The sequence below is a fragment of the Pseudophryne corroboree genome, unplaced genomic scaffold, assembly GCF_028390025.1.
Source record: "Pseudophryne corroboree isolate aPseCor3 unplaced genomic scaffold, aPseCor3.hap2 scaffold_652, whole genome shotgun sequence".
Classification (NCBI taxonomy): domain Eukaryota; kingdom Metazoa; phylum Chordata; class Amphibia; order Anura; family Myobatrachidae; genus Pseudophryne; species Pseudophryne corroboree.
In genome coordinates, this window is record NW_026970241.1 from 126,675 (window position 1) to 150,984 (window position 24,310).

The 24,310-nt window shown below is 39.5% G+C and overlaps 2 pseudogenes; one reads left to right on the plus strand and one right to left on the minus strand.

Annotated features, from left to right (window-relative positions):
* Nucleotides 1-363: 363 nt before the first annotated feature.
* On the plus strand, nt 364-505 carry LOC135036668 (U1 spliceosomal RNA; annotated as a pseudogene).
* Nucleotides 506-2,608: 2,103 nt separating this feature from the next.
* Nucleotides 2,609-2,787, minus strand: LOC135036720 (U1 spliceosomal RNA; annotated as a pseudogene).
* Between the last annotated feature and the right edge of the window lie 21,523 nt (nt 2,788-24,310).

The window sequence follows — 24,310 nt, forward strand, 5'->3', positions numbered from 1 at the left end:
GTACAATAACTTTTACCATTTTAATTTGTTTTAATAGTATATTGACAGTATTGTTTTCTTTCAAAAATTCAGTTAATTTTCTTTTCTGTGTGCTAATTAGATATCACCTTGTTTTCACATTAAATAGACTTCCACATGAGAAAGCAGCAAGGATGCAGTGGCGTTAATGTTTCCTGGTGGTAGTGGGGGACTGTGTTTGTGCTTTCCTCTGGTCAGCTCTGGTAAAAGTCAGATTTCTTTGTCTCAGATCTTCCTCTAGCCTTGTTCTTCTTTCGAGAGTTCCCTTGTGCTGCCTCAGTTGGATCTCCTTCACTTGACAGGGGGGTACCCGAGCAGCGACCCTCCCCAGAACTAGCCCAACTCCTACTTACCTGCCAGGTGAGATACTATGATCATGAAGGTGCTTCTCCCAGGGCAAGGCTCACCCATTGCACTCTGGGTGTGCTGCTCCTGCGATTTCCCCAAATGTGGGAAACTTGACTGCATAATTTGTGTTTCCCCTGGTCGGCTCTCGTATAATTCTGATCTCTTTGTCTCAGGTCTCTCTCCAGCCTAGTTTGCTGTCTGTTTCCACTTCTCTTTTCTTAAACCGCTCCCTTCTATGCCCTTGCGCACCTTAATTAAATCTAACTCTGATTACGTCAGAGAAGGCCAGGTACCCTACACCATAAGAGGGGGTTTGAAATTTTGACTTGTCTACTTAAAGATTACCAAAATCTGATCACAAGGTCAATTACATCACTGGGTGGGAACCTTTTGGTTAATAGCCCATGTAAGTGCAAGAGATCCTGAAGCACTCACTCATCATGGGAAAGTACCAATGTGTTTCTTACAAAAATTCTCCAGATTATTGACTTTTTAAAGTTTTTCTAGGAAACGTTCTAGATGAATGCTTATTAGCCTTTGTCAGTATGTACTTTTGCAAAGTGTCGCTGTGGCGCAATCAGTTAGTGTGTATGGCTATTAACCTAAAGGTTGGTGATTCAATCCCCCCCAGGGACGTAATTGACCTTGTTATCAGATTTTGGTGATCTTTAAGTAGACAAGTCAAAATTTCAAACCCCCTCTTATGGTGTAGGGTACCCGGCCTTCTCTGATGTAATCAGAGTTAGATTTGATTAAGTGATTTTATAAAAAACAGCTAGGAAGCACAATTTAGCAGTGGGTTGCAGAGAAAAAAAATTATGCTGGCAGAAAAGTCCAATTGAGTGATTAAACAGCTCTTCATTTTCTGATTTTATGTTTATGCTAACAAATTTGCTCTCTGAAAAGTGTCCACAAAGCCAAGTCTCTGATTAACACCTTTGTAGGAATGGTTTTTCACCTATTACTGAATTAAACTTGCTTCATTGGAAAGGCAGCAAGATGCATCCTCATTTCAATGTCTACTGAAATAATACAGGTTGACACCAGGAAACATAAACGTCACTGCATCCTTGCTGCTTCCTCATGGGGAAGTCTGTTTAATGTGAAAACAAGGTGATATCTAATCAGCACACAGGTAAGGAATTAAGAAAATCTTTCTTTATGGGTGAAGATGTTTCTCACAAAATTGTTGCACCAAGGCATCATTGAAATTCAAGCTGGAAAGATGATTTTAATATAACACTTGTATATTTTGTACTGCTCTTCTGGTGACAATGTAGTTTGTTTTTGTCAATTACCATTTTAATAATAGGGTAAAGAAAATTAAGTGGATTTTTGAAAGAAAACAATACTGTCAATATACTATTAAAACAAATTAAAATGGTAAAAGTTATTGTACTTTAAGTAAAAATAAAAGAGCAAAAATATCAATCCCAGTTTTGGATTACTTTAATTAACAAAAAACAATGCATATAGCAGAGGATAGTTTCAATCTGCCTACCTCTGGGTTATGGACCTAGCATGCTTCCATTACAGTACTCTGCTGCACATGTAAGTGCAAGAGATCCTGAAGCACTCACTCATCATGGGAAAGTACCAATGTGTTTCTTCATTGGTTGATGGAAGAAACATCTTACAAAAACTCTCCAGATTATTGACTTTTTAAAGTTTTTCTAGGAAACGTTCTAGATGAATGCTTATTAGCCTTTGTCAGTATGTACTTTCGCAAAATGTCTCTGAGGCACAAACAGTTAGCGTGTTCAGTTGTTAACCAAAAGGTTGGTGGTTCAATCCCACCTAGGGACGTAATTGACCTTGTTATCAGATTTTGGTGATCTTTAAGTAGACAAGTAAAAATTTCAAACCACCTCTTATGGTGTAGGGTACCTGGCCTTCTCTGATGTAATCAGAGTTAGATTTGATTAAGTGATTTTATAAAAAAAACAGCCACGAAGCACAATTTAGCAGTGGGTTGCAGAGAAAAAGAAATATGCTGGCAGAAAAATCCAATTGAGTGATTAAACAGCTCTTCATTTTCTGGCTTTATTTTTATGCTAACAAATTTGTGCTCTGAAAAGTGTCCACAAAGCCAAGTATCTGATTAACACCTTTGTAGGGATGGTTTTTCACCTATTATTAAATTAAACTTGCTTCATTGGAAAGGCAGCAAGTGATGTCATCCAAGCAGTGGGTCAAGGTTGGCTTCAAACCTCGTCTGCTTATGAAAAGAGAAAAGGGGTATGCAGGGCATGGCGGCCTTTTGCGGTGCTTGGATGACCCCTAGTTCGCATTAAATAATGCAGTCGAGTTTCCCACATTTGGGGAAATCACAGGGGTCAGCATACCCAGAATGCAATGAATGAACCGCACCCTGGGAGAACAGTCTTCATGACCATGGTATCTCCTATGCAAAATAAGTATGATTTGGGATAGGGCTGGGGAGGGCCGCTGCTCAGGCACATCTCTGTCAAGTAAAGGAGATTCAACTGAGGCAGCACAAGGGAACTCTCATCTGGGGACAACAACTGCAGGGAGAACACATATTTTCAGATGAACATGGGAGGGCAGAAGGCTGCCTAATACTGAAGCACCCCCAAACAACAAACCAAATGCAACAACTAGTGCAAGCATTCCTGGGGGAAGGCCTGCAGCAGATGAATTTGCATATGGCGATGTCATCCAAGCAGTGGGTCAAAGTTGGCTTCAACCCTCGTCTGCATATGAAAAGAGAAAAGGGGCGTGCAGGGCATGGCGGCCTTTTGCGGCACTTGGATGACCCCTAGTTCGCATTAAACACCTCCACCCTCCGTCGGTGTGGGGCTCATGTTGGCTATGCCCCAGCCCCTGAAGGATTCAAGCTGATTTCTTGCAGCAGCTGGGCACTGTAACAGCTCCAGAGCTGCTCTGTAAGGCAAGTAAAAGGGTGTGGGCCCTGTAGCACTACCTGTAGTTCGCATTGTGCGAGACCCCTAGTTCGCATTAAACACCCCCACCCTCCTTCGGTGTGGGGCTCATGTTGGCCATGCCCCAGCCCCTGAAGCATTCATGCTGATTTCTTGCAGCAGCTGGGCACTGTAACAGCTCAAGAGCTGCTCTGTAAGGCAAGTAAAAGGGTGTGGGCCCTGCAGCACTACCTGTAGTTTGCATTGTGCATTGGAAGGCACAAAGTAAGCAGACGGGAGGAGAAGTCAGGATAGTGCACAAGGGTATAGACGGGAGGGGCTCAAGAAAAAAGAAGTGGAAACAGACAGCAAACTAGGCTTCCAATGCACAATGCAAACTACAGGTAGTGCTGCAGGGCCCACACCCTTTTACTTGCCTTACAGAGCAGCTCTGGAGCTGTTTAATCACTCAATTGGATTTTTCTGCCAGCATAATTTTTCTCTTACGTCCTAGAGGATGCTGGGGACTCCGTAAGGACCATGGGGGATAGACGGGCTCCGCAGGAGACATGGGCACTTTAAGAAAGACTTTAGATCTGGGTGTGCACTGGCTCCTCCCTCTATGCCCCTCCTCCAGACCTCAGTTTACTACTGTGCCCAGAGGAGACTGGGTGCTTTTCAGGGAGCTCTCCTGAGTTTCCTGACAGAAAGTATATTTGTTAGATTTTTTTATTTTCAGGGAGCCTGCTGGCAACAGACTCCCTGCATCGAGGGGCGGAGGGGAGAGATGCACACCTACTTCTGTGAGTTGATAGGCTCTGCTTCTTAGGCTACTGTACAGCATTAGCTCCAGAGGGATCGGTACGCAGGTCTCACCCTCGCCGTCCGTCCCAGAGCCGCGCCGCCGTCCCCCTCGCAGAGCCGGAAGATAGAAGCCGGGTGAGTATGAGAAGAAAAGAAGACTTCAGAGGCGGCGAAAGACGTCATGATCTTCACTGAGGTAACGCACAGCAGTAAAGCTGTGCTCCATTGCTCCCATACACCTCACACACGGCAGTCAGTGTAAGGGTGAAGGGCGCAGGGGGGACGCCCTGGGCAGCAATATAGACCTCTCTTTGGCAAAATAAATATATATGCAGCTAGGCACTGTATATATATATAAGAGCCCCCGCCATTTTTTTACTATATTTGAGCGGGACAGAAGCCCGTCGCTGAGGGGGTGGGGCTTCTCCCTCAGCACTCACCAGCGCCATTTTCTCCACAGCACCGCTGAGCGGAAACTCCATGGACTCTCCCCTGCTTATACCACGGTAGAAAGAGGGTCTTAAAGAAGAGGGGGCACATAATTAGGCGCATATATATATGGAAATACAGCGCTACTGGGTAAACATAAAATGATTGTGTTTTTTTCCTGGGTCATATAGCGCTGGGGTGTGTGCTGGCATACTTTCTCTCTCTGTCTCTCCAAAGGGCCTTGTTGGGGAACTGTCCTCAGATAAGAGGATTCCCTGAGTGTATGGTGTGTCGGTACACGTGTGTCGACATGTCTGAGGTAGAAGGCTCTCCTAGAGAGGAGCAGGAGCAAATTAATGTGGTGTCTCCATCGACAACGCCGACACCTGACTGGATGGATATGTGGAATGTTTTAAGTGCTAATGTAAACTTATTACACAAGAGATTAGACAAAGCTGAAGCTAGGGAACAGTCAGGGAGTCAACCCATGCCTGTCCCTATGTCGCAGGGACCTTCGGGGTCTCAAAAGCGCCCACTATCCCAAATAGTTGACACAGATACCGACACGGATTCTGACTCCAGTGTCGACTACGATGATGCAAAGTTACAACCAAAATTGGCTAAATGTATTCGATATATGATTATTGCAATAAAAGATGTTTTGCACATCACAGAGTCCCCTGTCCCTGACACGAGGGTACACATGTATAAGGGAAAGAAACCTGAGATAACCTTTCCCCCCTCACATGAGTTGAACGAATTATGTGAAAAAGCTTGGGAATCTCCAGACAAAAAGCTGCAGATTCCCAAAAGGATTCTTATGGCGTATCCTTTCCCGCCAATGGACAGGATACGGTGGGAATCCTCCCCTAGGGTGGATAAAGCATTGACACGCTTATCCAAAAAGGTAGCGCTGCCATCCCAGGATACGGCTACCATCAGGGACCCTGCTGACCGCAAGCAGGAGGTTACCCTAAAGTCCATTTACACACATTCTGGTACCTTACTCAGACCGGCAATTGCGTCGGCCGAGGTTGTAGCGCGGTGGCAGCATGGACAGATACCTTATCAGCAGAGATTGAGACCCTAGATAAGGATGCTATGTTATTGACCATAGGGCATATAAAAGATGCTGTCCTATATATGAGAGATGCTCAAAGTGACATTAGTCTACTGGGTTCTAGAATAAACGCTATGTCGATTTCTGCTAGACGAGTCCTATGGACCCGGCAATGGACAGGTGATGCCGACTCAAAAAGGCATATGGAGGTTTTACCTTACAGGGGTGAGGAATTGTTTGGGGAAGGTCTCTCGGACCTTGTCTCCACAGCTACAGCTGGTAAATCAAATTTTTTGCCTTATATTCCCTCACAGCCTAAGAAAGCACCACATTATCAAATGCAGTCCTTTCGATCACAGAGAAACAAGAAAGTACGAGGTGTGTCCTTTCTTGCCAGAGGTAAGGGCAGAGGGAAGAAGCTGCACAACACAGCTAGTTCCCAGGAACAGAAGTCCTCCCCGGCCTCTACAAAATCCACCGCATGACGCTGGGGCTCCGCTAAAGGAGTCCGCCCAGTTGGGGGCACGTCTTCGAGTTTTCAGTCACATCTGGGTTCATTCGCAGGTGGATTCCTAGGCAATAGAAATTGTTTCTCAGGGTTACAAGCTGAAATTCGAAGAGGTGCCTCCTCGCCGGTTTTTCAAATCGGCCCTACCATCTTCTCCCCAGGAAAGGGAGATAGTGTTAAATGCAATTCACAAATTGTATCTTCAACAGGTGGTGGTCAAGGTTCCCCTGCTTCAACAAGGAAAGGGAAATTATTCGACCCTGTTTGTAGTCCCAAAACCGGACGGTTTGGTCAGACCCATATTAAATTTAAAATCCCTGAACCTATACTTGAAAAGGTTCAAGTTCAAGATGGAATCGCTAAGAGCGGTCATCGCCAGCCTAGAAGGGGGGGATTTTATGATATCTCTGGACATAAAGGATGCATACCTTCATGTACTCATTTATCCACCTCATCAGGCGTACCTAAGATTTGCGGTACAGTATTGTCATTACCAATTTCAGACGTTGCCGTTTGGTCTCTCCAGAATTTTCTCCGAGAATTTTCACCAAGGTAATGACGGAAATTATGGTGCTCCTGCGAAAGCAAGGTGTCACAATTATCCCGTACTTGAACGATCTCCTCATAAAAGCGAGATCAAGAGAGCAGTTGCTGAACAGCGTATAACTTTCATTGAAGGTGTTACAGCAAAACGGCTGGATTCTCAATATCCCGAAGTCGCAGTTGGTTCCTACGACTCGTCTGACTTTGCTTGGGCATTATTCTGGATACGGACCAGAAAAGGGTTTATCTTCCGATAGAAAAGGCCCAGGAACTCATGACTCTGGTCAGGAACCTATTGAAACCAAAACAGGTGTCAGTGCATCACTGCACTCGAGTCCTGGGAATGATGGTGGCATCATACGAGGCCATTCCCTTCGGCAGGTTCCATGCGAGGATCTTGCAATGGGACCTACTGGACAAGTGGTCCGGGTCACATCTACAGATTCATCAGTTGATCACCCTGTCCCCCAGGGCCAGGGTATCTCTCCTGTGGTGGCTGCAGAGTGCTCACCTTCTAGAGGGCCGCAGGTCCGGCATTCAGGACTGGATCCTGGTGACCACGAACGCGAGCCTCCGAGGTTGGGGAGCAGCCACACAGGGAAGAAATTTCCAAGGTCTTTGGTCAAGTCAGGAGACTTGTCTTCACATCAACATCCTGGAGCTAAGGGCCATATACAACGCCCTATGTCAAGCGGAGACCTTACTTCGCGACCAACCAGTTCTGATCCAGTCAGACAACGTCACCGCAGTAGTTCATGTAAACCGCCAAGGCGGCACAAGGAGCAGAGTGGCGATGGCGGAAGCCACCAGAATTCTTCGCTGGGCGGAGAATCATGTAAGCGCACTGTCAGCAGTGTTCATTCCGGGAGTGGACAACTGGGAAGCAGACTTCCTCAGCAGACACGACCTACATCCAGGAGAGTGGGGACTCCATCAGGAAGTCTTCGCACAGATTGCAAGTCGGTGGGGACTGTTCCAGATAGACATGATGGCGTCCCGCCTCAACAAAAAGCTACAGAGGTATTGCACCAGGTCAAGAGACCCTCAGGCAGTAGCTGTATAAACAGCTCTTCATTTTCTGATTTTATGTTTATGCTAACAAATTTGCTCTCTGAAAAGTGTCCACAAAGCCAAGTCTCTGATTAACACCTTTGTAGGAATGGTTTTTCACCTATTACTGAATTAAACTTGCTTCATTGGAAAGGCAGCAAGATGCATCCTCATTTCAATGTCTACTGAAATAATACAGGTTGACACCAGGAAACATTAACGCCACTGCATCCTTGCTGCTTTCGCATGTGGAAGTCTGTTTAATGTGAAAACAAGGTGATATCTAATTAGCACACAGGTAAGGAATTAAGAAAATCTTTATTTAAGGGTGAAGGTGTTTCTCACAAAATCGTTGCCCCAATGCATCATTGAAATTCAAGCTGGAAAGATGATTTTAATATATCACTTGTACATTTTGTATTGCTCTTCTGGTGACAATGTAGTTTGTTTTAGTCAATTACCATTTTAATAATAGGGTAAAGAAAATTAAGTGGATTTTTGAAAGAAAACAATACTGTCAATATACTATTAAAACAAATTAAAATGGTAAAAGTTATTGTACTTTAAGTAAAAATAAAAGAGCAAAAATATCAATCCCAGTTTTGGATTACTTTAATTAACAAAAAAAAATATGCATATAGCAGAGGATAGTTTCAATCTGCCTACCTCTGGGTTATGGGCCCAGCATGTTTCCATTGCAGTACTCTGCTGCACATGTAAGTGCAAGAGATCCTGAAGCACTCACTCATCATGGGAAAGTACCAATGTGTTTCTTCTTTGGTTGATGGAAGAAACATCTTACAAAAACTCTCCAGATTATTGACTTTTTAAAGTTTTTCTAGGAAACGTTCTAGATGAATGCTTATTAGCCTTTGTCAGTATGTATGTTTGTAAAGTGTCTCTGTGGCGCAATCGGTTAGTGTGTTTGGTTATTAATCAAAGGGTTGGTGGTTCAATCCCACCCAGTGATGTAATTGACCTTGTTATCAGATTTTGGTGATCTTTAAGTAGACAAGTCAAAATTTCAAACCCCCTTCTTATGGTGTAGGGTACCTGGCCTACTCTGATGTAATCAGAGTTAGATTTGAATCAGTGATTTTATAAAAAAAACAGCTAGGAAGCACAATTTAGCAGTGGGTTGCAGAGAAAAAGAAATATGCTGGCAGAAAAATCCAATTGAGTGATTAAACAGCTCTTCATTTTCTGGCTTTATTTTTATGCTAACTAATTTGTTCTCTGAAAAGTGTCCACAAAGCCAAGTATCTGATTAACATATTTGTAGGGATGGTTTTTCACCTATTACTAAATTAAACTTGCTTCATTGGAAAGGCAGCAAGATGCATCCTCATTTCAATATCTACTGAAATAATACAGGTTGACACCAGGAAACATTAACGCCACTGCATCCTTGCTGCTTTCTCATGTGGAAGTCTGTTTAATGTGAAAACAAGGTGATATCTAATTAGCACACAGGTAAGGAATTAAGAAAATCTTTATTTAAGGGTGAAGATGTTTCTCACAAAATCGTTGCCCCAATGCATCATTGAAATTCAAGCTGGAAAGATGATTTTAATATATCACTTGTACATTTTGTATTGCTCTTCTGGTGACAATGTAGTTTGTTTTTGTCAATTACCATTTTAATAATCGGGTAAAGAAAATTAATTGGATTTTTGAAAGAAAACAACACTGTCAATATACTATTAAAACAAATTAAAATGGTAAAAGTTATTGTACTTTAAGTAAAAATAAAAGCTAAAATATCAATCCCAGTTTTGGATTACTTTAATGAACAAAAAAAAATGCATATAGCAAAGGATAGTTTCAATCTGCCTACCTCTGGGTTATGGGCCCAGCATGCTTCCATTGCAGTACTCTGCTGCACATGTAAGTGCAAGAGATCCTGAAGCACTCACTCATCATGCGAAAGTACCAATGTGTTTCTTCATTGGTTGCTGGAAGAAACATCTTACAAAAACTCTCCAGATTATTGACTTTTTAAAGTTTTTCTAGGAAACGTTCTAGATGAATGCTTATTAGTCTTTGTCAGTATGTACTTTTTGCAAAGTGTCTCTGTGGCGCAATAGGTTAGTGTGTTCAGCTATTAATCAAAAGGTTGGTGGTTCAATCCCATCCAGGGACGTAATTGACCTTGTGATCAAATTTTGGTAATATTTAAGTAGACAAGTCAAAATTGCAAACCCCCTCTTATGGTGTAGGGTACCTGGCCTTCTCTGATGTAATCAGAGTTAGATTTGATTAAGTGATTTTATAAAAAAACAGCTAGGAAGCACAATTTAGCAGTAGGTTGCAGAGAAAAAGAAAAATGCTGGCAGAAAAATCCAATTGAGTGATTAAACAGCTCTTCATTTTCTGGCTTTATTTTTATGATAACAAATTTGTTCTCTGAAAAGTGTCCACAAAGCCAAGTATCTGATTAACATCTTTGTAGGGATGGTTTTTCACCTATTACTAAATTAAACTTGCTTCATTGGAAAGGCAGCAAGATGCATCCTCATTTCAATATCTACGGAAATAATACAGGTTGACACCAGGAAACATTAACGCCACTGCATCTTTGCTGTTTTCTCATGTGGAAGTCTGTTTAATGTGAAAACAAGGTGATATCTAATTAGCACACAGGTAAGGAATTAAGAAAATCTTTATTTAAGGGTGAAGATGTTTCTCACAAAATCGTTGCCCCAATGCATCATTGAAATTCAAGCTGGAAAGATGATTTTAATATATCACTTGTACATTTTGTATTGCTCTTCTGGTGACAATGTAGTTTGTTTTTGTCAATTACCATTTTAATAATCGGGTAAAGAAAATTAATTGGATTTTTGAAAGAAAACAATACTGTCAATATACTATTAAAACAAATTAAAATGGTAAAAGTTATTGTACTTTAAGTAAAAATAAAAGAGCAAAAATATCAATCCCAGTTTTGGATTACTTTAATTAACAAAAAAAATGCATATAGCAGAGGATAGTTTCAATCTGCCTACCTCTGGGTTATGGACCCAGCATGCTTCCATTACAGTACTCTGCTGCACATGTAAGTGCAAGAGATCCTGAAGCACTCACTCATCATGGAAAAGTACCTATGTGTTTCTTCATTGGTTGATGGAAGAAACATCTTACAAAAACTCTCCAGATTATTGACTATTTAAAGTTTTTATAGGAAACGTTGTAGATGAATGCTTATTAGCCTTTGTCAGTATGTACTTTTGCCAAGTTTCGCTGTGGCGCAATCAGTTAGTGTGTACGGCTATTAACCAAAAGGTTGGTGGTTCAATCCCACCCAGGGACGTAATTGAACTTGTTATCAGATTTTGTTGATCTTTAAGTAGACAAGTCAAAATTTCGAAAACCCCTGTTATGGTGTAGGGTACCTGGCCTTCTCTGATGTAATCAGAGTTAGATTTGATTCAGTGATTTTATAAAAACAGCTAGGAAGCACAATTTAGCAGTGGGTTGCAGAGAAAAAGAAATATGCTGGCAGAAAAATCCAATTGAGTGATTAAACAGCTCTTCATTTTCTGGCTTTATTTTTATGATAACAAATTTGTTCTCTGAAAAGTGTCCACAAAGCCAAGTATCTGATTAACATCTTTGTAGGGATGGTTTTTCACCTATTGCTAAATTAAACTTGCTTCATTGGAAAGGCAGCAAGATGCATCCTCATTTCAATATCTACGGAAATAATACAGGTTGACACCAGGAAACATTAACGCCACTGCATCTTTGCTGTTTTCTCATGTGGAAGTCTGTTTAATGTGAAAACAAGGTGATATCTAATTAGCACACAGGTAAGGAATTAAGAAAATCTTTATTTAAGGGTGAAGATGTTTCTCACAAAATCGTTGCCCCAATGCATCATTGAAATTCAAGCTGGAAAGATGATTTTAATATATCACTTGTACATTTTGTATTGCTCTTCTGGTGACAATGTAGTTTGTTTTTGTCAATTACCATTTTAATAATCGGGTAAAGAAAATTAATTGGATTTTTGAAAGAAAACAATACTGTCAATATACTATTAAAACAAATTAAAATGGTAAAAGTTATTGTACTTTAAGTAAAAATAAAAGCTAAAATATCAATCCCAGTTTTGGATTACTTTAATGAACAAAAAAAAAATGCATATAGCAGAGGATAGTTTCAATCTGCCTACCTCTGGGTTATGGGCCCAGCATGCTTCCATTGCAGTACTCTGCTGCACATGTAAGTGCAAGAGATCCTGAAGTACTCACTCATCATGCGAAAGTACCAATGTGTTTCTTCATTGGTTGCTGGAAGAAACATTTTACAAAAACTCTCCAGATTATTGACTTTTTAAAGTTTTTCTAGGAAACGTTCTAGATGAATGCTTATTAGTCTTTGTCAGTATGCACTTTTTGCAAAGTGTCTCTGTGGCGCAATCGGTTAGTGTGTTCAGCTATTAATCAAAAGGTTGGTGGTTCAATCCCATCCAGGGACGTAATTGACCTTGTGATCAAATTTTGGTCATATTTAAGTAGACAAGTCAAAATTGCAAACCCCCTCTTATGGTGTAGGGTACCTGGCCTTCTCTGATGTAATCAGAGTTAGATTTGATTAAGTGATTTTATAAAAAAACAGCTAGGAAGCACAATTTAGCAGTGGGTTGCAGAGAAAAAGAAAAATGCTGGCAGAAAAATCCAATTGAGTGATTAAACAGCTCTTCATTTTCTGGCTTTATTTTTATGATAACAAATTTGTTCTCTGAAAAGTGTCCACAAAGCCAAGTCTCTGATTAACACCTTTGTAGGGATGGTTTTTCACCTATTACTAAATTAAACTTGCTTCATTGGAAAGGCAGCAAGATGCATCCTCATTTCAATATCTACGGAAATAATACAGGTTGACACCAGGAAACATTAACGCCACTGCATCTTTGCTGTTTTCTCATGTGGAAGTCTGTTTAATGTGAAAACAAGGTGATATCTAATTAGCACACAGGTAAGGAATTAAGAAAATCTTTATTTAAGGGTGAAGATGTTTCTCACAAAATCGTTGCCCCAATGCATCATTGAAATTCAAGCTGGAAAGATGATTTTAATATATCACTTGTACATTTTGTATTGCTCTTCTGGTGACAATGTAGTTTGTTTTTGTCAATTACCATTTTAATAATCGGGAAAGAAAAATAATTGGATTTTTGAAAGAAAACAATACTGTCAATATACTATTAAAACAAATTAAAATGGTAAAAGTTATTGTACTTTAAGTAAAAATAAAAGAGCAAAAATATCAATCCCAGTTTTGGATTACTTTAATTAACAAAAAAAATGCATGTTTTGGTTTCGGTTCCGCGGCCGTGTTTTGGGTTCTAACGCGTTTTGGCTAAACCTCACCGAATTTTTTTTGTCGGATTCGGGTGTGTTTTGGATTCGGGTGTTTTTTTCAAAAAACCCTAAAAAACAGCTTAAATCATAGAATTTGGGAGTCATTTTGATCCCAAAGTATTATTAACCTCAATAACCATAATTTCCACTCATTTTCAGTCTATTCTTAACACCTCACACCTCACAATATTATTTTTAGTCCTAAAATTTGCACCGAGGTCGCTGGATGACTAAGCTCAGCGACCCAAGTGGCCGACACAAACACCTGGCCCATCAAGGAGTGGCACTGCAGTGTCAAAATTCAGGGCTATAACGTGTAGATGAAGCACTAACAGGAGGCTTTAAAATTTTCATTCTAGTGTCTTTCTTTTGGGAGAAAAATGCAAAGGTACAATACGGCTTTTCCTTGCCGATATCTCTCTTTTGCAAAGAGCTAGGCATTGGAAAATTCAGGGCTATAACGTGTAGATGAAGCACTAACAGTAGGCTTTAACATTTTCATTCTAGTGTCTTTCGTTTGGGAGAAAAATGCAAAGGCACAATACAGCTTTTCCTTGCCGATATCTCTCTTTTGCAAAGAGATAGGCATTGGAAAATTCAGGGCTATAACGTGTAGATGAAGCACTAACAAGAGGCTTTAAAATTTTCATTCTAGTGTCTTTCGTTTGGGAGAAAAATGCAAAAGTACAATGCAGCTTTTCCTTGCCGATATCTCTCTTTTGCAAAGAGATAGGCATTGGAAAATGCAGGACTATAACGTGTAGATGAAGCACTAACAGGAGGCTTTAAAATTTTCATTCTAGTGTCTTTCGTTTGGGAGAAAAATGCAAAAGTACAATACACTTTTCCTTGCCGATATCTCTCTTTTGCAAAGAGATAGGCATTGGAAAATTCAGGGCTATAACGTGTAGATGAAGCACTAACAGGAGGCTTTAAAATTTTCATTCTAGTGTCTTTCGTGTGGGAGAAAAATGCAAAGGTACAATACAGCTTTTCCTTGCCGATATCTCTCTTTTGCAAAGAGATAGGCATTGGAAAATTCAGGACTATAACGTGTAGATGAAGCACTAACAGGAGGCTTTAAAATTTTCATCCTAGTGTCTTTCGTTTGGGAGAAAAATGCAAAGGTACAATACAGTTTTTCCTTGCCGATATCTCTCTTTTGCAAAGAGATAGGCATTGGAAAATTCAGGGCTATAACGTGTAGATGAAGCACTAATAGGAGGCTTTAAAATTTTCATTCTAGTGTCCTTCGTTTGGGAGAAAAATGCAAAGGTACAATACAGCTTTTCCTTGCCGATATCTCTCTTTTGCAAAGAGATAGGCATTGGAAAATTCAGGGCTATAACGTGTAGATGAAGCACTAACAGGAGGCTTTAAAATTTTCATTCTAGTGTCTTTCGTTTGGGAGAAAAATGCAAAGGTACAATACAGCTTTTCCTTGCCGATATCTCTCTTTTGCAAAGAGATAGGCATTGGAAAATTCAGGGCTATAACGTGTAGATGAAGCACTAACAGTAGGCTTTAACATTTTCATTCTAGTGTCTTTCGTTTGGGAGAAAAATGCAAAGGTACAATACAGCTTTTCCTTGCCGATATCTCTCTTTTGCAAAGAGATAGGCATTGGAAAATTCAGGGCTATAACGTGTAGATGAAGCACTAATAGGAGGCTTTAAAATTTTCATTCTAGTGTCCTTCGTTTGGGAGAAAAATGCAAAGGTACAATACAGCTTTTCCTTGCCGATATCTCTCTTTTGAAAAGAGATAGGCATTGGAAAATTCAGGGCTATAACGTGTAGATGAAGCACTAACAGGAGGCTTTAAAATTTTCATTCTAGTGTCTTTCGTTTGGGAGAAAAATGCAAAGGTACAATACAGCTTTTCCTTGCCGATATCTCTCTTTTGCAAAGAGCTAGGCATTGGAAAATTCAGGGCTATAACGTGTAGATGAAGCACTAACAGTAGGCTTTAAAATTTTCATTCTAGTGTCTTTCGTTTGGGAGAAAAATACAAAGGTACAATACAGCTTTTCCTTGCCGATATCTCTCTTTTGCAAAGAGATAGGCATTGGAAAATTCAGGGCTATAACGTGTAGATGAAGCACTAACAGGAGGCTTTAAAATTTTCATTCTAGTGTCTTTCGTTTGGGAGAAAAATGCAAAAGTATAATGCAGCTTTTCCTTGCCGATATCTCTCTTTTGCAAAGAGATAGGCATTGGAAAATGCAGGGCTATAACGTGTAGATGAAGCACTAACAGGAGGCTTTAAAATTTTCATTCTAGTGTCTTTCGTTTGGGAGAAAAATGCAAAAGTACAATGCAGCTTTTCCTTGCCGATATCTCTCTTTTGCAAAGAGATAGGCATTGGAAAATTCAGGGCTATTACGTGTAGATGAAGCACTAACAGGAGGCTTTAAAATTTTCATTCTAGTGTCCTTCGTTTGGGAGAAAAATGCAAAGGTACAATACAGCTATTCCTTGCCGATATCTCTCTTTTGCAAAGAGATAGGCATTGGAAAATTCAGGGCTATAACGTGTAGATGAAGCACTAACAGGAGGCTTTAAAATTTTCATTCTAGTGTCCTTCGTTTGGGAGAAAAATGCAAAGGTACAATACAGCTTTTCCTTGCCGATATCTCTCTTTTGCAAAGAGATAGGCATTGGAAAATTCAGGGCTATAACGTGTAGATGAAGCACTAACAGGAGGCTTTAAAATTTTCATTCTAGTGTCTTTCGTTTGGGAGAAAAATGCAAAGGTACAATACAGCTTTTCCTTGCCGATATCTCTCTTTTGCAAAAAGCTAGGCATTGGAAAATTCAGGGCTATAACGTGTAGATGAAGCACTAACAGTAGGCTTTAAAATTTTCATTCTAGTGTCTTTCGTTTGGGAGAAAAATGCAAAGGTACAATACAGCTTTTCCTTGCCGATATCTCTATTTTGCAAAGAGATAGGCATTGGAAAATTCAGGGCTATAACGTGTAGATGAAGCACTAACAGGAGGCTTTACAATTTTCATTCTAGTGTCTTTCGTTTGGGAGAAAAATGCAAAGGTACAATACAGTATTTCCTTGCCGATATCTCTCTTTTGCAAAGAGATAGGCATTGGAAAATTCAGGGCTATAACGTGTAGATGAAGCACTAATAGGAGGCTTTAAAATTTTCATTCTAGTGTCCTTCGTTTGGGAGAAAAATGCAAAGGTACAATACAGCTTTTCCTTGCCGATATCTCTCTTTTGCAAAGAGATAGGCATTGGAAAATTCAGGGCTATAACGTGTAGATGAAGCACTAACAGGAGGCTTTAAAATTTTCATTCTAGTGTCTTTCGTTTGGGAGAAAAATGCAAAGGTACAATACAGTATTTCCTTGCCGATATCTCTCTTTTGCAAAGAGATAGGCATTGGAAAATTCAGGGCTATAACGTGTAGATGAAGCACTAATAGGAGGCTTTAAAATTTTCATTCTAGTGTCCTTCGTTTGGGAGAAAAATGCAAAGGTACAATACAGCTTTTCCTTGCCGATATCTCTCTTTTGCAAAGAGATAGGCATTGGAAAATTCAGGGCTATAACGTGTAGATGAAGCACTAACAGGAGGCTTTAAAATTTTCATTCTAGTGTCTTTCGTTTGGGAGAAAAATGCAAAGGTACAATACAGCTTTTCCTTGCCGATATCTCTCTTTTGCAAAAAGCTAGGCATTGGAAAATTCAGGGCTATAACGTGTAGATGAAGCACTAACAGTAGGCTTTACAATTTTCATTCTAGTGTCTTTCGTTTGGGAGAAAAATGCAAAGGTACAATACAGCTTTTCATTGCTGATATCTCTCTTTTGCAAAGAGATAGGCATTGGAAAATTCAGGGCTATAACGTGTAGATGAAGCACTAACAGGAGGCTTTAAAATTTTCATTCTAGTGTCTTTCGTTTGGGAGAAAAATGCAAAGGTACAATACAGTATTTCCTTGCCGATATCTCTCTTTTGCAAAGAGATAGGCATTGGAAAATTCAGGGCTATAACGTGTAGATGAAGCACTAATAGGAGGCTTTAACATTTTCATTCTAGTGTCCTTCGTTTGGGAGAAAAATGCAAAGGTACAATACAGCTTTTCCTTGCCGATATCTCTCTTTTGCAAAGAGATAGGCATTGGAAAATTCAGGGCTATAACGTGTAGATGAAGCACTAACAGGAGGCTTTAAAATTTTCATTCTAGTGTCTTTCGTTTGGGAGAAAAATGCAAAGGTACAATACAGCTTTTCCTTGCCGATATCTCTCTTTTGCAAAAAGCTAGGCATTGGAAAATTCAGGGCTATAACGTGTAGATGAAGCACTAACAGTAGGCTTTAACATTTTCATTCTAGTGTCTTTCGTTTGGGAGAAAAATGCAAAGGTACAATACAGCTTTTCCTTGCCGATATCTCTCTTTTGCAAAGAGATAGGCATTGGAAAATGCAGGGCTATAACGTGTAGATGAAGCACTAACAGGAGGCTTTAAAATTTTCATTCTAGTGTCTTTCGTTTGGGAGAAAAATGCAAAAGTACAATACACTTTTCCTTGCCGATATCTCTCTTTTGCAAAGAGATAGGCATTGGAAAATTCAGGGCTATAACGTGTAGATGAAGCACTAATAGGAGGCTTTAAAATTTTCATTCTAGTGTCCTTCGTTTGGGAGAAAAATGCAAAGGTACAATACAGCTTTTCCTTGCCGATATCTCTCTTTTGCAAAGAGATAGGCATTGGAAAATTCAGGGCTATAACGTGTAGATGAAGCACTAACAGGAGGCTTTAAAATTTTCATTCTAGTGTCTTTCGTTTGGGAGAAAAATGCAAAGGTACAATACAGCTTTTCCTTGCCGATATCTCTCTTTTGCAAAGAGCTAGGCATTGGAAAATTCAGGGCTATAACGTGTAGATGAAGCACTAACAGTAGGCTTTAAAATTTTCATTCTAGTGTCTTTCGTTTGGGAGAAAAATGCAAAGGTACAATACAGTTTTTCCTTGCCGATATCTCTCTTTTGCAAAGAGATAGGCATTGGAAAATTCAGGGCTATAACGTGTAGATGAAGCACTAATAGGAGGCTTTAAAATTTTCATTCTAGTGTCCTTCGTTTGGGAGAAAAATGCAAAGGTACAATACAGCTTTTCCTTGCCGATATCTCTCTTTTGCAAAGAGCTAGGCATTGGAAAATTCAGGGCTATAACGTGTAGATGAAGCACTAACAGGAGGCTTTAAAATTTTCATTCTAGTGTCTTTCGTTTGGGAGAAAAATGCAAAAGTACAATACACTTTTCCTTGCCGATATCTCTCTTTTGCAAAGAGATAGGCATTGGAAAATTCAGGGCTATAACGTGTAGATGAAGCACTAATAGGAGGCTTTAAAATTTTCATTCTAGTGTCCTTCGTTTGGGAGAAAAATGCAAAGGTACAATACAGCTTTTCCTTGCCGATATCTCTCTTTTGCAAAGAGATAGGCATTGGAAAATTCAGGGCTATAACGTGTAGATGAAGCACTAACAGGAGGCTTTAAAATTTTCATTCTAGTGTCTTTCGTTTGGGAGAAAAATGCAAAGGTACAATACAGCTTTTCCTTGCCGATATCTCTCTTTTGCAAAGAGATAGGCATTGGAAAATTCAGGGCTATAACGTGTAGATGAAGCACTAATAGGAGGCTTTAAAATTTTCATTCTAGTGTCCTTCGTTTGGGAGAAAAATGCAAAGGTACAATACAGCTTTTCCTTGCCGATATCTCTCTTTTGCAAAGAGATAGGCATTGGAAAATTCAGGGCTATAACGTGTAGATGAAGCACTAACAGGAGGCTTTAAAATTTTCATTCTAGTGTCTTTCGTTTGGGAGAAAAATGCAAAGGTACAATACAGCTTTTCCTTGCCGATATCTCTCTTTTGCAAAGAGATAGGCATTGGAAAATTCAGGGCTATAACGTGTAGATGAAGCACTAACAGTAGGCTTTAACATTTTCATTCTAGTGTCTTTCGTTTGGGAGAAAAATGCAAAGGTACAATACAGCTTTTCCTTGCCGATATCTCTCTTTTGCAAAGAGATAGGCATTGGAAAATTCAGGGCTATAACGTGTAGATGAAGCACTAATAGGAGGCTTTAAAATTTTCATTCTAGTGTCCTTCGTTTGGGAGAAAAATGCAAAGGTACAATACAGCTTTTCCTTGCCGATATCTCTCTTTTGAAAAGAGATAGGCATTGGAAAATTCAGGGCTATAACGTGTAGATGAAGCACTAACAGGAGGCTTTAAAATTTTCATTCTAGTGTCTTTCGTTTGGGAGAAAAATGCAAAGGTACAATACAGCTTTTCCTTGCCGATATCTCTCTTTTGCAAAGAGATAGGCATTGGAAAATTCAGGGCTATAACGTGTAGATGAAGCACTAACAGGAGGCTTTAAAATTTTCATTCTAGTGTCTTTCGTTTGGGAGAAAAATGCAAAGGTACAATACAGCTTTTCCTTGCCGATATCTCTCTTTTGCAAAGAGATAGGCATTGGAAAATTCAGGGCTATAACGTGTAGATGAAGCACTAATAGGAGGCTTTAAAATTTTCATTCTAGTGTCCTTCGTTTGGGAGAAAAATGCAAAGGTACAATACAGCTTTTCCTTGCCGATATCTCTCTTTTGCAAAGAGATAGGCATTGGAAAATTCAGGGCTATAACGTGTAGATGAAGCACTAACAGGAGGCTTTAAAATTTTCATTCTAGTGTCTTTCGTTTGGGAGAAAAATGCAAAGGTACAATACAGTATTTCCTTGCCGATATCTCTCTTTTGCAAAGAGATAGGCATTGGAAAATTCAGGGCTATAACGTGTAGATGAAGCACTAATAGGAGGCTTTAAAATTTTCATTCTAGTGTCCTTCGTTTGGGAGAAAAATGCAAAGGTACAATACAGCTTTTCCTTGCCGATATCTCTCTTTTGCAAAGAGATAGGCATTGGAAAATTCAGGGCTATAACGTGTAGATGAAGCACTAACAGGAGGCTTTAAAATTTTCATTCTAGTGTCTTTCGGTTGGGAGAAAAATGCAAAGGTACAATACAGCTTTTCCTTGCCGATATCTCTCTTTTGCAAAGAGCTAGGCATTGGAAAATTCAGGGCTATAACGTGTAGATGAAGCACTAACTGTAGGCTTTAAAATTTTCATTCTAGTGTCTTTCGTTTGGGAGAAAAATGCAAAGGTACAATACAGTTTTTCCTTGCCGATATCTCTCTTTTGCAAAGAGATAGGCATTGGAAAATTCAGGGCTATAACGTGTAGATGAAGCACTAATAGGAGGCTTTAAAATTTTAATTCTAGTGTCCTTCGTTTGGGAGAAAAATGCAAAGGTACAATACAGCTTTTCCTTGCCGATATCTCTCTTTTGCAAAGAGATAGGCATTGGAAAATTCAGGGCTATAACGTGTAGATGAAGCACTAACAGGAGGCTTTAAAATTTTCATTCTAGTGTCTTTCGTTTGGGAGAAAAATGCAAAGGTACAATACAGCTTTTCCTTGCCGATATCTCTCTTTTGCAAAGAGCTAGGCATTGGAAAATTCAGGGCTATAACGTGTAGATGAAGCACTAACTGTAGGCTTTAAAATTTTCATTCTAGTGTCTTTCGTTTGGGAGAAAAATGCAAAGGTACAATACAGTTTTTCCTTGCCGATATCTCTCTTTTGCAAAGAGATAGGCATTGGAAAATTCAGGGCTATAACGTGTAGATGAAGCACTAATAGGAGGCTTTAAAATTTTCATTCTAGTGTCCTTCGTTTGGGAGAAAAATGCAAAGGTACAATACAGCTTTTCCTTGCCGATATCTCTCTTTTGCAAAGAGCTAGGCATTGGAAAATTCAGGGCTATAACGTGTAGATGAAGCACTAACAGGAGGCTTTAAAATTTTCATTCTAGTGTCTTTCGTTTGGGAGAAAAATGCAAAGGTACAATACAGCATTTCCTTGCCGATATCTCTCTTTTGCAAAGAGCTAGGCATTGGAAAATTCAGGGCTATAACGTGTAGATGAAGCACTAACAGTAGGCTTTAACATTTTCATTCTAGTGTCTTTCGTTTTGGAGAAAAATGCAAAGGTACAATACAGCTTTTCCTTGCCGATATCTCTCTTTTGCAAAGAGATAGGCATTGGAAATTTCAGGGCTATAACGTGTAGATGAAGCACTAACAGGAGGCTTTAAAATTTTCATTCTAGTGTCTTTCGTTTGGGAGAAAAATGCAAAAGTACAATGCAGCTTTTCCTTGCCGATATCTCTCTTTTGCAAAGAGATAGGCATTGGAAAATGCAGGGCTATAACGTGTAGATGAAGCACTAACAGGAGGCTTTAAAATTTTCATTCTAGTGTCTTTCGTTTGGGAGAAAAATGCAAAAGTACAATACACTTTTCCTTGCCGATATCTCTCTTTTGCAAAGAGATAGGCATTGGAAAATTCTGGGCTATAACGTGTAGATGAAGCACTAATAGGAGGCTTTAAAATTTTCATTCTAGTGTCTTTCGTTTGGGAGAAAAATGCAAAGGTACAATACAGCTTTTCCTTGCCGATATCTCTCTTTTGCAAAGAGATAGGCATTGGAAAATTCAGGGCTATAACGTGTAGATGAAGCACTAACTGGAGGCTTTAAAATTTTCATTCTAGTGTCTTTCGTTTGGGAGAAAAATGCAAAGGTACAATACAGCTTTTCCTTGCCGATATCTCTCTTTTGCAAAGAGCTAGGCATTGGAAAATTCAGGGCTATAACGTGTAGACGAAGCACTAACAGGAGGCTTTAAAATTTTCATTCTAGTGTCTTTCGTTTGGGAGAAAAATGCAAAGGTACAATACAGCATTTCCTTGCCGATATCTCTCTTTTGCAAAGAGATAGGCATTGGAAAATTCAGGGCTATAACGTGTAGATGAAGCACTAACAGGAGGCTTTAAAATTTTCATTCTAGTGTCTTTCGTTTGGGAGAAAAATGCAAAAGTACAATGCAGCTTTTCCTTGCCGATATCTCTCTTTTGCAAAGAGATAGGCATTGGAAAATGCAGGGCTATAACGTGTAGATGAAGCACTAACAGGAGGCTTTAAAATTTTCATTCTAGTGTCTTTCGTTTGGGAGAAAAATGCAAAAGTACAATGCAGCTTTTCCTTGCCGATATCTCTCTTTTGCAAAGAGATAGGCATTGGAAAATTCAGGGCTATAACGTGTAGATGAAGCACTAACAGGAGGCTTTAAAATTTTCATTCTAGTGTCTTTCGTTTGGGAGAAAAATGCAAAGGTACAATACAGCTTTTCCTTGCCGATATCTCTCTTTTGCAAAGAGATAGGCATTGGAAAATTCAGGGCTATAACGTGTAGATGAAGCACTAATAGGAGGCTTTAAAATTTTCATTCTAGTGTCCTTCGTTTGGGAGAAAAATGCAAAGGTACAATACAGCTTTTCCTTGCCGATATCTCTCTTTTGCAAAGAGATAGGCATTGGAAAATTCAGGGCTATAACGTGTAGATGAAGCACTAACAGGAGGCTTTAAAATTTTCATTCTAGTGTCTTTCGTTTGGGAGAAAAATGCAAAGGTACAATACAGTATTTCCTTGCCGATATCTCTCTTTTGCAAAGAGATAGGCATTGGAAAATTCAGGGCTATAACGTGTAGATGAAGCACTAATAGGAGGCTTTAAAATTTTCATTCTAGTGTCCTTCGTTTGGGAGAAAAATGCAAAGGTACAATACAGCTTTTCCTTGCCGATATCTCTCTTTTGCAAAGAGATAGGCATTGGAAAATTCAGGGCTATAACGTGTAGATGAAGCACTAACAGGAGGCTTTAAAATTTTCATTCTAGTGTCTTTCGGTTGGGAGAAAAATGCAAAGGTACAATACAGCTTTTCCTTGCCGATATCTCTCTTTTGCAAAGAGCTAGGCATTGGAAAATTCAGGGCTATAACGTGTAGATGAAGCACTAACTGTAGGCTTTAAAATTTTCATTCTAGTGTCTTTCGTTTGGGAGAAAAATGCAAAGGTACAATACAGTTTTTCCTTGCCGATATCTCTCTTTTGCAAAGAGATAGGCATTGGAAAATTCAGGGCTATAACGTGTAGATGAAGCACTAATAGGAGGCTTTAAAATTTTAATTCTAGTGTCCTTCGTTTGGGAGAAAAATGCAAAGGTACAATACAGCTTTTCCTTGCCGATATCTCTCTTTTGCAAAGAGATAGGCATTGGAAAATTCAGGGCTATAACGTGTAGATGAAGCACTAACAGGAGGCTTTAAAATTTTCATTCTAGTGTCTTTCGTTTGGGAGAAAAATGCAAAGGTACAATACAGTATTTCCTTGCCGATATCTCTCTTTTGCAAAGAGATAGGCATTGGAAAATTCAGGGCTATAACGTGTAGATGAAGCACTAATAGGAGGCTTTAAAATTTTCATTCTAGTGTCCTTCGTTTGGGAGAAAAATGCAAAGGTACAATACAGCTTTTCCTTGCCGATATCTCTCTTTTGCAAAGAGATAGGCATTGGAAAATTCAGGGCTATAACGTGTAGATGAAGCACTAACAGGAGGCTTTAAAATTTTCATTCTAGTGTCTTTCGTTTGGGAGAAAAATGCAAAGGTACAATACAGCTTTTCCTTGCCGATATCTCTCTTTTGCAAAAAGCTAGGCATTGGAAAATTCAGGGCTATAACGTGTAGATGAAGCACTAACAGTAGGCTTTACAATTTTCATTCTAGTGTCTTTCGTTTGGGAGAAAAATGCAAAGGTACAATACAGCTTTTCATTGCCGATATCTCTCTTTTGCAAAGAGATAGGCATTGGAAAATTCAGGGCTATAACGTGTAGATGAAGCACTAACAGGAGGCTTTAAAATTTTCATTCTAGTGTCTTTCGTTTGGGAGAAAAATGCAAAGGTACAATACAGTATTTCCTTGCCGATATCTCTCTTTTGCAAAGAGATAGGCATTGGAAAATTCAGGGCTATAACGTGTAGATGAAGCACTAATAGGAGGCTTTAACATTTTCATTCTAGTGTCCTTCGTTTGGGAGAAAAATGCAAAGGTACAATACAGCTTTTCCTTGCCGATATCTCTCTTTTGCAAAGAGATAGGCATTGGAAAATTCAGGGCTATAACGTGTAGATGAAGCACTAACAGGAGGCTTTAAAATTTTCATTCTAGTGTCTTTCGTTTGGGAGAAAAATGCAAAGGTACAATACAGCTTTTCCTTGCCGATATCTCTCTTTTGCAAAAAGCTAGGCATTGGAAAATTCAGGGCTATAACGTGTAGATGAAGCACTAACAGTAGGCTTTAACATTTT